The sequence below is a fragment of the Micropterus salmoides genome, unplaced genomic scaffold (genome assembly GCF_014851395.1).
Source record: "Micropterus salmoides isolate LMB-PRFRI ecotype aquatic unplaced genomic scaffold, ASM1485139v1 Ms_hic_scaffold_20, whole genome shotgun sequence".
NCBI classification, from domain to species: domain Eukaryota; kingdom Metazoa; phylum Chordata; class Actinopteri; order Centrarchiformes; family Centrarchidae; genus Micropterus; species Micropterus salmoides.
The window spans coordinates 16,694,981-16,711,943 of NW_024041151.1; the positions used below are offsets into that span (position 1 = coordinate 16,694,981).

General features: G+C 42.7%; 1 long non-coding RNA gene and 1 pseudogene across 7 annotated transcripts; one reads left to right on the top strand and one right to left on the bottom strand.

Moving 5' to 3' along the window:
• Positions 1–1,138: 1,138 nt before the first annotated feature.
• On the top strand, positions 1,139–2,399 carry LOC119914985 (annotated as a pseudogene).
• A 1,798-nt stretch (positions 2,400–4,197) lies between these two features.
• LOC119914291 lies at positions 4,198–16,141 on the bottom strand. Of its 7 annotated transcripts, none has more exons than XR_005446761.1 (11): positions 15,834–16,141; positions 14,789–14,880; positions 13,396–13,452; positions 11,442–11,774; positions 11,066–11,343; positions 10,790–10,922; positions 10,640–10,699; positions 10,446–10,539; positions 9,925–10,295; positions 9,534–9,778; positions 8,982–9,424 (listed from the first exon to the last, which is right to left on the bottom strand). It is a non-coding gene; the product is annotated as an uncharacterized LOC119914291 (long non-coding RNA). The 7 variants fall into 7 exon arrangements; XR_005446759.1 differs by lacking the exon at positions 10,446–10,539 and having other exon boundaries at positions 9,925–10,088; positions 10,184–10,295; positions 10,608–10,699; positions 15,834–16,140; XR_005446756.1 differs by lacking the exons at positions 8,982–9,424; positions 10,446–10,539 and adding an exon at positions 4,198–4,393 and having other exon boundaries at positions 10,608–10,699; positions 15,834–16,140.
• Between the last annotated feature and the right edge of the window lie 822 nt (positions 16,142–16,963).

Genomic DNA, 16,963 nt, shown 5'->3' on the forward strand with positions numbered 1-16,963 from the left:
GGGCCTCCCTCTTGAGTAGTGACACCACTGGCTGGAGGGGGACACACAAGACGGATGACCCAGGTACTAATTTGGAATCCCTTGTTTGAAAAGAGATTAAACCAAATACATTCCACTTGTGTTTAAACATTTATTTAGGATATACAAACAGTCCACTCATTTAACGAGGCTGCCGATGAGTTAAAAGAAATATTACTTGGCTAAATGATATTTATGTCAAAAAACAAAACAAAATGGCAAACAAGCAATCAAACCATACAAAGTGACATCAAGTTTCTGTTTTTTATCCTATTCAGTCTCACTGGTCTTAATCAATTAAGTCCATTTCCCATTATTCTCTGTAAACCAGAAAGTACTCGTTGACTCCTCTTTATGGCTGGTCAGCAAGGTTACGGTCCACTCTGAAACAACGACAAGAACAGGTCTCTTTAAGCTTATAAGCTTAAAGATTTACTTAATAAAATAGTGTTATATTTTTCATAACATGTTTTTAAAAGCAGCACATCACATCCACATGCTAGTGCACAGCGTTTGATAACAACGAATATCTGATAACAACAGGCTTTATGAAACTATGCTCTCCTATTTGCTTGACTGACACACTGAAAACAGCATCAATTTAAATGTGATTTGTCCTCCAGTTCACCTTATTTATGAGAAAAAATTCATTGCACTGCATGCAAGTATTAATTAATAATTAATGATTCTTGACTAAACTGTACAACATTTGAGGCATTATTTTGGCAGAAACAGATATCAATCAAATGGGTGTTGGTTTATTCAGAAAGGCTTTAAACCAATAATACTTCGATTTCGATTCACTTTACACAATAGTAGGCCTATTAATTTCAAACCGTTTCATCCTTCTGCCATGTGAGTCGCGGTTTCTCATTTGTCTGCACATTTTCCCGTCAAGTTTGTTTTTTATAGATCACAAGCTTTGCTTGGGAAGTGGCGGACGCACTTTTCCGGGCCATGTTTTGTACATATGCACTGTTTATAAATGAGACCCCAGGCCTGGGCTTTATACATAATAATTACTGTAATGTATTAAGGGAGGTGATGTAAGGGGTAATGAGTTGGCGTGTGTGTAAGAATTGCTGCAGGGCATTACACCCGCTTGTGCTTTAATGGAATTTTCAGGTTCCGTTTGGGTATTAATGATGTCTGGCATCAAAGGAAAGAAGTACAGACTTGCAATACGAAGGCTGATTCTCTGGGGTTCATTGATCAACATCATGTTGGTGCTGTACTACTTGACAAAACCAACCCAAGTGAAGATAAGGTAAAGATGTACAAAGAAAAGCACTTTTTATTGCGCTAAGTCAGTTGAATCTGTTTGCATGTCAATATCTATATGTTTTTATTTACAGGGGCTCCCAGGAAGACACGTGTCCTCTCAGTAAAGGCAGACCATTGAAGAAAAATTTGAGCATGCCTTCTCAAAGCACAAATTCCCAGTCAGAAGAGTGTTCCCCCAGAGTGAACCTCATGTTCATGAAGACCCATAAAACTGCTAGTAGCACCGTACTAAACATCCTCTTCAGATTTGGAGAAAAGCACAAGCTTAAATTTGCCTTCCCTGATGGGCGCAATGACTTTTTCTACCCATCGCCTTTCTTGTGCTCCAAGGTGAGGGACTACAGACCTGGAGACTGTTTCAACATAGTTTGTAACCACATGCGCTTTGACCATCAGGAAGTAGCCAAGGTTCTGCCTCCAGATGCCGCGTACTTCACCATCTTACGCAACCCAGTGGATCTCTTTGAGTCATCCTTCCATTATTATCAGAGAGATGTTCCTCTCACATGGAGGATTGATGGAGGGAACAAAGTGGTGAAGTTTCTGAACAATCCTCAGTCCTTCTACAGCCCACAGGCGTACAACTCAACTCATTCTATCTTAAAAATTTGCTCTTTTTTGACTTTGGTTTTGATAACAACCTGGAGGCTGATGATTCTCTTGTAATGATGAATATTCACAGCTTATCCAAACAATTTGATCTGGTTCTCATAGCAGAATATTTTGATGAGTCTCTTATCTTGCTTAAGGAAACACTCTGTTGGACCATGGAGGACATCCTGCATCCTGTTAAACTAAATGCTCGCAAGAGCTCATCCGTATCTCGACTGACCCCTGAGTTGAGAGCCAAAGCTTTACAGTGGAACGGGGCTGACTGGAGACTTTATCAGCACTTTAATGCTACCTTCTGGGCCAGGGTAGAGGAGTTTGGGAGAGAAAGAATGAAACGGGAGGTGAAAGAGCTAAAGAGAAGAAATGCTGAGATGAAGGTCATCTGTATTGAGGATGGAGGTGCAGTGGAAGCCCAAAAGATTCAGGACAGACATTTTCTGCCTTGGCAGCCGCTTGGAGAGTCATCCATCCTGGGATACAAATAGGATACAAATAGACCTACAGATGTTTCACAGTTATCATAGATAAGCTCTTCTTCTCTTTTGGCTGTTAATTGCTTCTCAAATTTTGCTGTATTTCAACATTTTGCACTACTAAAAAAATGCCAACCCTTTGTGTGTACACTCAAACAAAATGGGTTCAGGCTCAAAGTGTGAACAGTAAAAATCTGCGATGTTGTTGTACCTAAATTATTAAAATTCTGCTGTTGATACTCCCCTCCCTGGTAAGATTTACATAGTCAATGTTTCAGCAATATTGAGCAAAGCTTATTTGATAGGTCATCAACTGCAGCACAAATGTTTTTGGCCCAAGTTATATGTATGTTTCTGGGGACATAAAATAACATAGTTGTAGTGGATTTTTTTCTTGAGCCTGCAGGATTCAAACCACAGCAATCAGTGAAATAATGTTGTTAAAATACAGTTATTACCTAATGAGACTGGTAGTGTTAGTATGACCCCTAGAGGCCTGGGGATCAGGTGTGGTTCAATGCAATAGTTATATGCAATGTATATAGTGTATAGTAGTTGTTTTGCTTTTTAAAACTTTTTTGTCTTTTGTATTAAATTTTTTTAATGGTATTTGGTCGGTACATGAAAAGGACTGAAGTCACATGAATATGAACATCGCATATGTCTGACCCATCTTAATGGTCTACATACGATGTCTTGGTCAGTAGCAGTTATAGTGGTTTAACGTATGCAAATGCATTTTCTGTGTGTACATCTTAACCTCAATTTAAACATAAGCACATCATTGATTACCTCTTTAAACAACCTATCTAAGGTAATTCATGACATTTTTCCAAAGAGAAGACTGCCACCCATTCAATTTTGTCACTGTGGTAACATTACCTACTGTTAAGTATAACTATTTAATTATCATTTCATCTCAATATGTGTGGCACATAAGGCATGTTTTTTAGAATCCACTAAAGTCTTTCCCTGCAGAGGACTGAAGTACAGTGTAAAGAAGGCTTGTACATCAAAATAAGGGGGTAGAGCGGTCACTTATCAGAAGGTCAGTGGTTCAATCGTTGGCTCCACCAGTCTGCATGGTGAAGTATCCTTGGGCAAGATACTGATGCCCAAATTGCTCCCGCTGGCTGTTTCATCAGTGTGTGAAAGCGTGTGAAACCGCTTTGACTGGTTTTTACCATAAAACACACTAGGTGTATATATATATAAACTAGGTACATATATATGTATAAACTTGCTTAAAATATGCTATGTAGACACAGTTAACAGTTTTTTGTGTTACTTATTTATAATATGTGCACTTACTGATATCTGTTGTAACGTGGAAGACTTGTCAACAGAGCAGCTGCCTCCACGCTTTACATAATAATGTGACATTCGGGTTTCAAAATCCAAAGCCTTTGCTATTAACTTATTGGTAGAAAACAGGTAGTTCTATGTAAAATCAATCCCATATCGCGAAAATGGCATGATCCTTATTTCGCTGCAAAACTTCGACTGTGAGATTGACAGTCGAATCAGGCTCTGCCCATTGAAGCATCGAATCTTTGACTATTTGGGGTCAGCCCTAGACACAAGTACTGACCCATTGTATATTTTGAAAAAGCTTCCAAACATGCAGTTAGCAAATGCCTGCATTATGTCCTTTTACAAAGTTAACGTCACTCATATGATTTGTAAAATAAAGCCACTGACGCACTTGTGTATGCATCTGAAAACTGACAATAAAACAAATATAATAAATATGCTCTGAAATACATGGCCATTTGGATATGAGAAATCAAAACATTGCAAGATCTCTAATACATTACCACATGTTTAATTTAACCATTTACAATCTGTGAGGAGAATGAAGACATTACGAGCAACAACAGGGTGGGAGGAGATGACAGGAACCATTTCTCTATCTTCATGGTGGTCTGGACAGTCAATCAGCCTCCCACAGGTCCACTGATAGCCACTGCCAGCCTGGGCATGACTTTGAGCACATATGAAAAAATCTGTGAAAGAAAATAGACTTTTTACACAATCTCGTCGTCTGGATTCGAACTCACCTGAGCAATAAGTAACATGTACGCTGCCAGCTCTCTGCATTACCTGCGAGCTAATAGAACAATCACAGATTCCTGGCTTCCAATCATGTATTGATTAAGCACGTCAACATCCAGGTAACACTTTGTCTGGGCTGATCTAAAACGTGCGTCTGGCAGACACTGTTGTCTCTTTTAAAAAGGATCTGAAAACATGTCTATTTAAGAAGGCTTTTGGTTGATGGGTTTTCACTAGTGTCATTTTAATTTTATATATTTATATACATTTTATACTATTTGTTTTTATTTACTCTTTTGTACAGTACTTTGTGATTTTATCTGAGAAAAGCGCTTTATAAATAAACTGTATTTACTTACTTAGTTACTAAATGACTGATTTGGCCTACTTATGAAACAACACACAGATGAGTTTTATTTAAACACACTTTTATTGCAATCTCCATCTGCTGTCTCTGACAATCTGAAAGCATTTGTTTATTTGTTGTATGGTGATTTCTTTTATGGTGATGTATTGATAAGACGTTTAGAATGGTAAACACTGGTCAGTCCAACAGCAGGACCCTCCTGCCCGGCGGCTCACGGAGACCGCTGTCAGCCCCCCCATGGTCGGCGTCCCGGCCCCTTAGGGGTGGCCCCCCATGTCCCCAACCCGCGTCGGCGGCAGGGACAGCAGAGAGGCCTCACGTTATGGCCACCAGGGCACCTCATCAGAAGGCCCGACCACTTTCAGAGTGATACTCTAAATGGCTCTTTTCCTGTTCTATGGACAGGTGGCTGAACAGCCTGGCCCGCAATGGTAACTGGATGCAGTTCCCCCCACCTTTCGCCTGGATAGAGGAAAGTTCTCTCCTCTCCGGCTCAGATCGCCGCCCCCAGGAGCTCCTAGAGAAGCAGGCTATCTCCAGAGTACCTCTGGGGGAGGAAAACCGGGGGTTCTACTACCGATGTTTCCTGGTCAGGAAAAAGACGTGGGTGATGAGACCCATCCTGGATCTGTCACTATTCAACAAAGCGATTATGGACAGACCAATTCGCATGTTGACGGTGAAGCAGGTGCTGGAGTGTGTGTGCCAGAGGGGACTGGCTGACCTCTATATACCTGAAGGACGCATTTTTTCACGTTCTCGTCATCCCAGCACACAGGAACTTCCTGCGCTTCTCTTTCCGGGGCCTCCAGCATCCGCACAACCGCCTACCGTTCGGTTACTCTCTGGCCCCATGCGCCTTCTCCAAGTGCGTCGAGACAGCCTTGGAGCCGCTGCAGGGGGAGAGAATCATAGTCCTGTTTTACCTGGATGACCTGCTGCTGCTGGCACGGTCCCGAAACGAGGCGTTGGTGCAGACAGCCAGTTCTATCTCACACAGGCGCCTCTACTGGACTCTATGGGTACTACCTCCTCCAATCACACACACGCACTTGCCCACTGAAATTTTATCGTGCACGTAGCTGACCAATAGGACGGCGCTACCGATACGTGCATGACGTATAAATACGTGAGGCCCGTGCGTCCACTTAGCTAGCCTGACCGCCGAGTCCGCACGGCCCTAATGGTCCGCTTCCACGACGTGACAGCCGAGAAACGAGCTGTTCTTACCGTGGAAACTGGACAATGCAGCAGTGTACTGTAACTCTGCATTCCCAGCACGCCCACGAGGACTCGCACGGGCGCGTTGCTAGCTCATCGACGCTAAGCTAATGGTTCACCCCGCGACCCACGCCGCCCTTCGGCTCGGTGTGTAACATGCTTCAGTCTCCACAAAACTGCATGTTCACGGATGCTAAGCAAATGATCCGACCTACAGCCCACACTGCTCTCCTTGCTAAGCTCGAGAGACACAGTGGGAGGGCCCGGGTCTTTGCTGCGCTATTCAAACCACTGAACAGAAGCCCGTGTCCAACGTCACTCTCCTGTTGGCATCCGAGCGAAACGGTAGTAGGACCTGGGCTTCCTCCTCGCTAGCCGGCTGTCTGGCCCGCGCAACGGTTCGCCTACATCTCCTGGCAGCCGAATGAAGGGCTGCTGCCATGGTGGTGCGTTCCCCGTGCACTCACGACAGTGTCCACGGGAACACTGCTAGCTCACTGACAGTGTGTGTGTTCCTAAAACACACAACCACATCGTCGACATATGCTCAACCGCAAAGCGCAGCGTTTAGCTGACTAGCTGCGACGGCATGAGTCAAACTAATGCTAATCAAGGTCAGATATAGCCGGAGAGACGCAACCAGACAACACATCTCTTCCAGCGGTGCGGCCTGTGGCACTTTATCTCAGGAAAATGCTGGAGCCACTGCAGCCCGGCAACTGGTTCACCGCCATTGACCTGAAAGATGCCTATTTTATGTCGAGCTGATACAGTAACAGGGAATTTCTAGGCTTCTCCTCTCAGGGGGTAGCCTACAAATACATTAGGCTTCCCTATCTGTGCGCATCGCTTGGTGGTCCACAGGCTGCAGCAGGGGACAGCTGCAGCAGCGCTGTCAGCGATGCTGCTGTTGGGCCTCAGGGCAGTAGTCCATCAGGTGCTCCCTCTGGGCTTGCTGCACATGCGACGGCTACAATGTTGGTTTACAAGCCTGCATCTGGACCTAAAGAGGCAAAGGTGATGCATGGTAACCCCCCACTCCCACCCTTTCAACTAGTGGAGCAGGAGGACCTGCGGTTCTGGGGGTCTCTCACTGTCTGGCAGCGCGGGTGCTGCTCGGCAGGGTGTCTTCATCCGTGTCAGTCTTCATAGATGAGTCTCTCACTGGATGGGAGGGACCTGCCAGGGGAGTGCAGAGTGCACCAGAGTGTTGTGGCTCCCCGTTGTCTATCGGACATATCTGCATGGATGAAGGCTTGCCACCTTCAACTAAACCTCTCTAAGACTGAACTCTTGGTCATTCCAGCCAAGCAATCTATCCACCATAACATCAAACTACAAATTGACTCCACAACCATCACTCCAACCAAGGTGGTGAAAAACTGATTGATGACCAGCTGTCCTTTTCAGACCATGTTGCTGCTTTCTCTCGGTCATGCCGCTTTGCTCTATACAACATAAAGAAAATCAGGCCCTACCTCACTCAGTACGCCACCCAGCTTCTGGTACAGGCCATGGTTATCTCTCGCATCGACTATTGCAATGCCCTCCTAGCAGGTCTTCCAGCTTGTGCGGTGAAAGCCTTACAAATGGTTCAGAACACAGCAGCGCGTCTGGTTTTTGATCAGCCCAAAAGGACTCATGTCATTCCATTACTCAGTGACCTCCACTGGCTCCCCGTGGCCTCCAGAATCAAATTCAAGTCACTAATGCTTGCATACAGAGTGACTACTGGTTCTGCACCCATCTACCTAAACTCCATAATACAAACTTACGTTCCTTCTCGGCCGCTACGCTCCTGCAACGAACGCCGCCTGGCTCTGCCATCCCTTCACACAAAGCAATCCCAGTCCCAGCTATTCTCATCTGTGACACCACGATGGTGGAAAGAGCTACCACACGCCATCAGAGCAGGGGCGTCCCTCTCTAACTTCAAGAAGCTCTAGAAAACTCATCTCTTCTGAGAACACTTCCTCTTATAACACCTCTAACTCCTAACCTCTAACATGCACTTCCTGTGCTCTTCTTCTTTTATCCCCTACAATGATCTTGTATTGATTTCACTTTTTGTTTTGATTGCACTTTTTGTTAACTCTTCCTTCCTTCCCTAGGTATTTACCCCATTGATGTGATATGTACTATGAGCTCTCACTAGTATTTATTGCTGCTCTTACTAGTATGTATTGTCAGTTGTAGATCTGTAGTTGATGCTCTGTTGATGCTTGTATGTTGTTCCTCAAATGTAAGTCGCTTTGGATAAAAGCGTCTGCCAAATGAGTAAATGTAAATGTAAATGTAAAAATATACAACAACAGCGCAGACATGGTGCCCCACCTTCTGCCGGAGTGCCAGGAGTACCTTGGTGTACTTGTGGTAACTGTAGGGAAATGCTGTGGCCAGGAGCAAGTGAACTGTGTGTGCCTACTGCCACACTTCTCCCAGTACTGCCTTGAAGAAGGCTTTATTCGCATTCACAGGCAGTACCGGGAGGAAATTACGGCATTAGGCAACATCAAGGAGCCTGGGGATGACAACAGGGAGTCCCGCTATGGTGCCTATAGACACTTTATCTATTGGCAACATGGAGCTTTAGGCCAGAGAAACCAACTTGTCGTCCCTAGTTGTTGTGTTTGGAGGATCAGAGACAAGTTCCCTGATCCTCAAGGACACTCCACAGGTTTTATTCCTGGAATGTAAATTTCCTTCCAGGCCCTCTGGCATGGTCATACAGTTTCACACAAATACTCACAAACCTGCCTCAGCATCATCAAGGCATCAAACAAATGTACATAGTTAACGTTTGAATTATTATTATTACATTTCTATATATACAGTATTTATTCATATTTCTCCCCTCTTTATTTAAATTTGATGTATGTTGTATAGTTAGATATTGTGTTATAGTTGTTCAACTGCAGTTCTATGGTATCGAAAAAATAAAAGGTAAGAAATAGAAGCACATGGTGTTTTTATTTTCATTATATACATTTGTACATGTGTTTAGAATTTCAAACTTTGCCATAACATTTCCAATACCAATTTTAGTTATTTATATTTACATAATAGGGGACAGCTGTAGCCTTACTTATCATTACGTTCAAATTGTAAACTGTAATTTAGGCTACCTACTGAAAATAATATGCGCTGGTCACAGTGGACTTAGCAGAATAAGATGAAACGTGTACAAAATGGAATAACATGAAATAACCACTGGAGGAGGGTAGGAACAGAATTTAATGTTAATAAATTTCTCTTTTTGAAGAGTAAAACCTATGACTTTGTCAGTGAACTGAAGTTCTTTCCCTTGTGATGCTGCCTGACAAGTACCAGGACACATGCAAGGTGATCTCCTATGGGGATCCTTCCACATCAGATGCTGGTTGGAATAACGGTCCTTTTTAAGACAGTGCCATCAAACATAGTTACAGACTATATTGTAATGTAAATATCATTCAGTGACATGTAATGTGGTACAACATAGGCAACAAATTTGTGTAACTTACCTAGACCTCTTCTGACTTGTCTCTGCTACAAGTCTGATGTGGCTGGTGCAGGTACGGGGGGCACCAAACCAAGCTGTCTGGGATCATCTGGGAGAAGGCTCCTCCTTCTAGGCATCCCCACTCCACTTGTGAGTCTGTTCTTCACAATCCTTCTTTGCAACTCGGAAATGTATCCGTAGGTTTTTTCAGATTTCAAGGCATATACGCTGTATCTTCTACCGTTCTTCTTATACAATGTTTTGAAACTGAAATTACACAAATTACATCCATTTAATATCAGTTTGTAAGTAGAACAAGAGAAAACCTTGAGTGTAAAGACAATCAATTGCATATAAAACATTGGCTGAATATTGTACTATGAATGGGAATATTATATAAGTGTAAAACGTACATCTCTTTGCCGTCCAACGTTTTCATTGTTGGTCAGTTCCGGTGGAAATTGTAGTCCAAAGCAGCAAGTAGAACTCTTGCCTCATAAACTGGGGGCTGAAAGTATAACACTTGCTGGCATACATCAGGATATGATTCTGGAATGACTCTAGGTCTGCAGTCGATCTGATAGAACCAACAAATACATACTTCTGTGTACATGAGCAGTAAGCATAAATATTACTAATATACATCAGTGTGAAAAAGTATAGCCACACAACCTGATATAGCCAACTGCCCACGTGTGTCGGCAGTCTTGCAACACCACCGAAAATGGTTGACTATGTCCTTCAGCCAGTTGAAGAGGATGGACTCTCCTTTTATCTTTGCTGCCTTGAAAAGAGAAAAATAAATATTACTGTAAAATACAGGCATTCAACTATAGTCTGTGTGTAGAGGTGAAAGTGTAAATGTTCAAACCCCCCCCCCCCAAAAAAGAAAACACTAAATGACTACACCAAATGTCTAGAATGAGTAACACACCTTCTGGCAGAGGAAAGTAAACAAAATCTGTTGTCTTTGAGTGCAATGAAAACTTCTATACTGTCATCCATCAACTGCACATAGTTCAATAACCCTGATGTACAGAATAGTAAATTTAAGGTTAATAAATGTTTCACAACATCAGCCAGTTATTACACTTACTGCTGCTATTTGTTTGGCAAGGTTCTTCGCACCATGCCACATGTCCAGACTGTGATGAATTCTAAGGGCCTTGTATTTGCCTTTGTCTGGGTCTATGAAGTGGTAAATAATGTCATGTTACTATAACATTTATATTGCTGTTATACACATGCATCTATACAATATATCACATGAATACTTACTCATAAGGGCACCAATCTGGGCATGAGCATCTGTGCAGATCTCCACTAGCTTTATCTCTGATGTAAGCTTGTCCAGTCTGGATGAAACCCTCCTTCTCCAAGACGACAGAGTTCCATGATGTTTGCCACTTGTCTATGGTGGCAACATGAATGATGATGATGAATGAAATTTTTAAAGATATAATTCAACAGAAAAACAGTAATTAGTTGTTTCCATACTGTCACTGCTTAGTGTATTCAATAGCTATGTTACATAATACAGTATCAACTACACACCTAGGACAACAAGATCTTTCCCTTGAAGGCGACAAAAACCCTCTGTCCTTCTCTCTTCCCAGAAGTCCTTTATTGTATTGACGCAGTAAGTGTCCTGAATGGAGAAGAAGGTGTTCCTGTTTACCATCACCATGTTCATGAATTTGAACAAGAGGGCAACCTTTGCGTAGTTATTGCCAGACAACAAAATGTTGGTGGACAAGAGCAAATCTCCAGCTTGCATCCCAAACTTCATCACAGGCTGGGAATTCCACCTCCACAAGTTGTGTCCATTATATCTAAAAGTCCCACAGAAGAAACATTTGCTTTTGTCATGTACAGGTATAACCAAAATACTAATTTAAAGTTGTGATATTCTGTGATTGTCTGGACTTACCCATTCGATAGTAGCTGCTGTGCCCTTGGTGGTGATGTTGATCTCAAAGGTTGTAACAGAGTTGCCCAGTGCACCAGTCCTCAGAAGGCCAGTGCATTTATCCACAGGCAGGATCAGAAATGTAGCCAGTTGTCTTAAGCAGTTCTCGTACACTATGGAGGCTCTGACACCTATGATGTCATCTTCATAAAGGACATTCTGTGGTTCTTGGAAAACAGGGTCATGATCACAGGGAGAAGGCTCATCAGGAGGGTCTTCATGTGCAGGCAAGGAAGTCCATCGATAGAGTGTACTTTCTTCAGTGCTCCACCCATTCTATTGAGGCACAAAAATCTGTAATAAACAGACACCACAAAACAATTGCAAATTGAGACTGACAAATAAAACACCGTATAGAAATCGGTGGAAGATCCTCTTCATCAGAGCTGAAACCATTCTGTCCATCATCTCTTTCAAGGGAGTAAGGGGAAGCTTCATCTGCCTAATCAATTCTGTACATAATGACAACTTTCAGATAAAAACAAGTTCTCAAATAATATCACTGAAAAATAATACATGTAATTAGGAAGTACTACTTACACACTGTTCATTGGGTCATTGAAAACATTTTCCTCCAAGTCCTCCTCAACAATGCTCATGTCATGTAAGCTGCAAAAAACATATTACAAATATACACTCACCTAAAGGATTATTAGGAACACCTGTTCAATTTCTCATTAATTCAATTATCTAATCAACCAATCACATGGCAGTTGCTTCAATGCATTTAGGGGTGTGGTCCTGGACAATCTCCTGAACTCCAAACTGAATGTCAGAATGGGAAAGAAAGGTGATTTAAGCAATTTTGAGCGTGACATGGTTGTTGGTGCCAGACGGGCCGGTCTGAGTATTTCACAATCTGCTCAGTTACTGGGATTTTCACGCACAACCATTTCTAGGGTTTACAAAGAATGGTATGAAAAGGGAAAAACATCCAGTATGCGGCAGTCCTGTGGGCGAAAATGCCTTGTTGATGCTGGAGGTCAGAGGAGAATGGGCCGACTGATTCAAGCTGATAGAAGAGCAACTTTGACTGAAATAACCACTCGTTGCAACCGAGGTATGCAGCAAAGCATTTGTGAAGCCACAACACGCACAACCTTGAGGCAGATGGGCTACAACAGCAGAAGACCCCACCGGGTACCACTCATCTCCACTACAAATAGGAAAAAGAGGCTACAATTTGCAAGAGCTCACCAAAATTGGACAGTTGAAGACTGGAAAAATGTTGCCTGGTCTGATGAGTCTCGATTTCTGTTGAGACATTCAGATGGTAGAGTCAGAATTTGGCGTAAACAGAATGAGAACATGGATCCATCATGCCTTGTTACCACTGTGCAGGCTGGTGGTGGTGGTGATGTAATGGTGTGGGGGATGTTTTCTTGGCACACTTTAGGCCCCTTAGTGCCAATTGGGCATCGTTTAAATGCCACGGCCTACCTGAGCATTGTTTCTGACCATGTCCATCCCTTTATGGCCACCATGTACCCATCCTCTGATGGCTACTTCCAGCAGGATAACGCACCATGTCACAAAGCTCGAATCATTTCAAATTGGTTTCTTGAACATGACAATGAGTTCACTGTCCTAAAATGGCCCCCACAGTCACCAGATCTCAACCCAATAGAGCATCTTTGGGATGTGGTGGAACGGGAGCTTCGTGCCCTGGATGTGCATCCCACAAATCTCCATCAACTGCAAGATGCTATCCTATCAATATGGGCCAACATTTCTAAAGAATGCTTTCAGCACCTTGTTGAATCAATGCCACGTAGAATTAAGGCAGTTCTGAAGGCGAAAGGGGGTCAAACACAGTATTAGTATGGTGTTCCTAATAATCTTTTAGGTGAGTGTATATTATGAACATTTGGAGACAAGCAATACAGGGCTAAAAGTTATGATGTGTACATGTTACCTTTGTTTAAGGCCCTGAATTTCTGTGGCTTCTGGAATGACATCAAGATGCTCATCTCTGTAAAGAATAACCAGAGCAAGTTGTGTATATCCCACATATGCTCATTCAACAGTAGATATAGACCACAAATAAAATAAAATTACACACTAATCATAAAGTTCATGTTTCTAATCAAAGATATTAGGACAAAATTAATACACTGCTCAAAAAAATACAGGGAACACGTAAACAACACAATGTAACTCCAAGTCAGTCACACTCCTGTGAAATCAAACTGTCCACTTAGGAAGCAACACTGATTGACAGTCAATTTCACATGCTGTTGTGCAAATGGAATAGACAACAGGTGGAAATTATAGGCAATTAGCAAGACACCCTCAATAAAGGAGTGCTTCTGCAGGTGGTGACCACAGACCACTTCTCAGTTCCTATGCTTCCTGGCTGATGTTTTGGTCACTTTTGAATGCTGGCGGTGCTTTCACTCTAGTGTTAGCATGAGACGGAGTCTACAACCCACACAAGTGGCTCAGGTAATGCAGCTCATCCAGGATGGCACATCAATGTGAGCTGTGGAAAAGTGGTTTTACTGTGTCTGTCAGCGAAGTGTCCAGAGCATGGAGGCGCTACCAGGAGACAGGCCAGTACATCAGGAGACGTGGAGGAGGCCGTAGGAGGGCAACAACCCAGCAGCAGGACCGCTACCTCTGCCTTTGTGCAAGGAGGAGCAGGAGGAGCACTGCCAGAGCCCTGCAAAATGACCTCCAGCAGGCCACAAATGTGCATGTGTCTGCTCAAACGGTCAGAAACAGACTCCATGAGGGATCCTCAGACCCCTTGTGAGACCACATGCTGGTGCAATTCGCCCTGGGTTCCTCCTAATGCAACACAATGCTAGACCTCATGTGGCTGGAGTGTGTCAGCAGTTCCTGCAAGAGGAAGGCATTGATGCTATGGACTGGCCCACCCGTTCCCCTGACCTGAATCCAATTGAGCACATCTGGGACATCATGTCTCGCTCCATCCACCAACATACACGTTGCACCACAGACTGTCCAGGACCTCATCAGGAGCATGCCCAGGCATTGTAGGGAGGTCAAACAGGCACGTGGAGGCCACACACACTACTGAGCCTCATTTTGACTTGTTTTAAGGACATGGGCCTGTAGTGTGGTTTTCCACTTTGATTTTGAGTGTGACTCTGAATCCAGACGTCCATGGGTTGATAAATTTGATTTCCATTGATAATTTTTGTGTGATTTTGTTGTCAGCACATTCAACTATGTAAAGAAAGGAGTATTTAATGAGATTATTTCCTTCATTCAGATTTAGGATGTGTTATTTTAGTCTTCCCTTTATTTTTTTTGAGCAGTGTATATTGTTATGCATGACTTACTGGTCTGCTCCACTAGAAGCACCAATGCTGGAGCAGGGACTTGCAAAGGTTTTCTCTTCAAGGGAGTCGATGTTGCAGGACCTGTCTCGTAGCTGGAGAAACAACAGCAGCATCAATAAACGAAGTGCTACATGACACAGTCGCATACGACTGTAATACATTACTGTACTGTAATCCACAATGTGTTACATCTTTGTAGGGTTTACTCATCTGGCCTAATAAACTGAACATCCCAAAAACTATCACATCTAGTGCAAGTATGATCACTGACAGACAACATGGAAAACGTAAGCCAAGAGTGTGTAAAAATGTCCCTGTTTCTGTACCACACAGTCCATTATAAACCACATCATGGGTAAGTTTACAAAGCCATAGTCAGGTGAGGATCAAGGGTGCTCTACAATATAATATAACACAAATAAGTACTGACAGCCATAATTTCAGCTTGTGGTAACCTTTGTATGCACTGTAGAAGCAATACAAACAAATACGTTGTTTCTAATGCAAATTCTGACAATAAGCATAATTAGTCACTTGATAGGCACACAGTGTTGTTATCGTAATGCTGTTAGCAGTAAAAATAAATGTTTTCCACCAGGGCAGTAAACATTTAGCTTGCTAATCTGAGCCACCTGCTCCATGCAATGTTACGGTTTTATAGCTAATTGTAATCATCAGCTGAATGTCTCACAATCATAAAAGACACATTTCTGTTCACTAAACGAAGCTGAAGCGCTGGAGAACAACCTTCGAAATAAGGTAAAAGTTTAGCTGGCTAATATGAGCTGTTATGCCGTAGTCTAACTTGCTGTTTCAATAATACCAATCAGCTGATTGTCTCACAAACGTAACCAGCACATTTATCCCCACATAGCAAAGCCATAACACAGTGAGGGAGAAGAACCACATGAAACTATCCAACTACATATTTTACACCACTGACAAGGGAAAAGTCACTTCTCAGTGTCTATGGCTAGCTTCTGGCTAATGCTAACACTATCGCTAACACTATTTCATTTGCAATGCTAAAGTTGGAATACCTTACCTGTCCAGCAGAAAACTGGCAACTTCGGCGTCACTTTGAAAACATTTTTCCCTCATTAGATCCTTCTATCTGGGAAAAGCCACACCGATGTTAACCCATGATTTCTGCCTGCGTCGCTCCCAGATAAGTCTGGCTCCATCATGCTTTCATCAAGCAGATTCACCCTCCGTCGGCTCTTGTGCTAAATAATAGCTGTGGTCCTCCATTTGTACAAAATTCCACTACTAATAAAGGAGAGCTTCTACTACTACCTAGTAGTTAGAAACGTACAACTTCTTCTTCTGCTGCTGCTCCTGCTACTAACTTCTTCTGCTGCTACTTCTTCTGTTGCTTCTCTTTCAAGGTAGTGAGGAAACGCTCTCTGTAGTGCTGTTTGTTCGCTGTAGGCTACGGTAGAAACATGATGACACAATATGTCGACCTCCACAGCAGGGGGTGCTGCGGTGTATGTAGATATAAATAGCTCATTCTAAGGTAATGAAAAGGGTTCATTATGCAAGGTCTTTATACACCACTGAAAACATAGTTATGGATATTATATTGCATTTCTGTCAATAGATCCTCAGAAATATTACACACTGAACCTTTAACTAATTTATGATATATTAAGTTGTTGCAGTTAAACTGCCATGCTTTTAATTAACACCTAAAACACTGCTGAGCATGCAACTGTGTGTACACGTTGTCACAGTTAGCCATGGTTTTCGTTCACTTTTGGCGTCATGCACCACCATGCACCTGGAACGCTTTGATGTAGGAAGTCGGAAGTTTCAACTGGGAAATATCCCAGTCTCTAAAGCAGCATAACTCCTTCTAAACTTTCTACCAATCATAACACTCTTCCAGGGACAGCATATCCACACTGAAGATACTATCAGTCATCGGCTGCTCGACCTGACTTAGTGGGCGGGCCACAACACGTTGATTGACAGTTAAGGAAGAGGAAGGACAAAAGCAATACACATAGGTCTATAAGGGAAAAGCAATGACAATAGGTCTCCTTGGGGAAAGGCAAAAGCAAATGTATGTATTTATTCTTTTATTCATTCATTCTTTCTTTGATATATTTCTGCATTTATTTATTTATTCTTTTATTCATTCATTCTTTACTTGATATATTTCCCCATTTA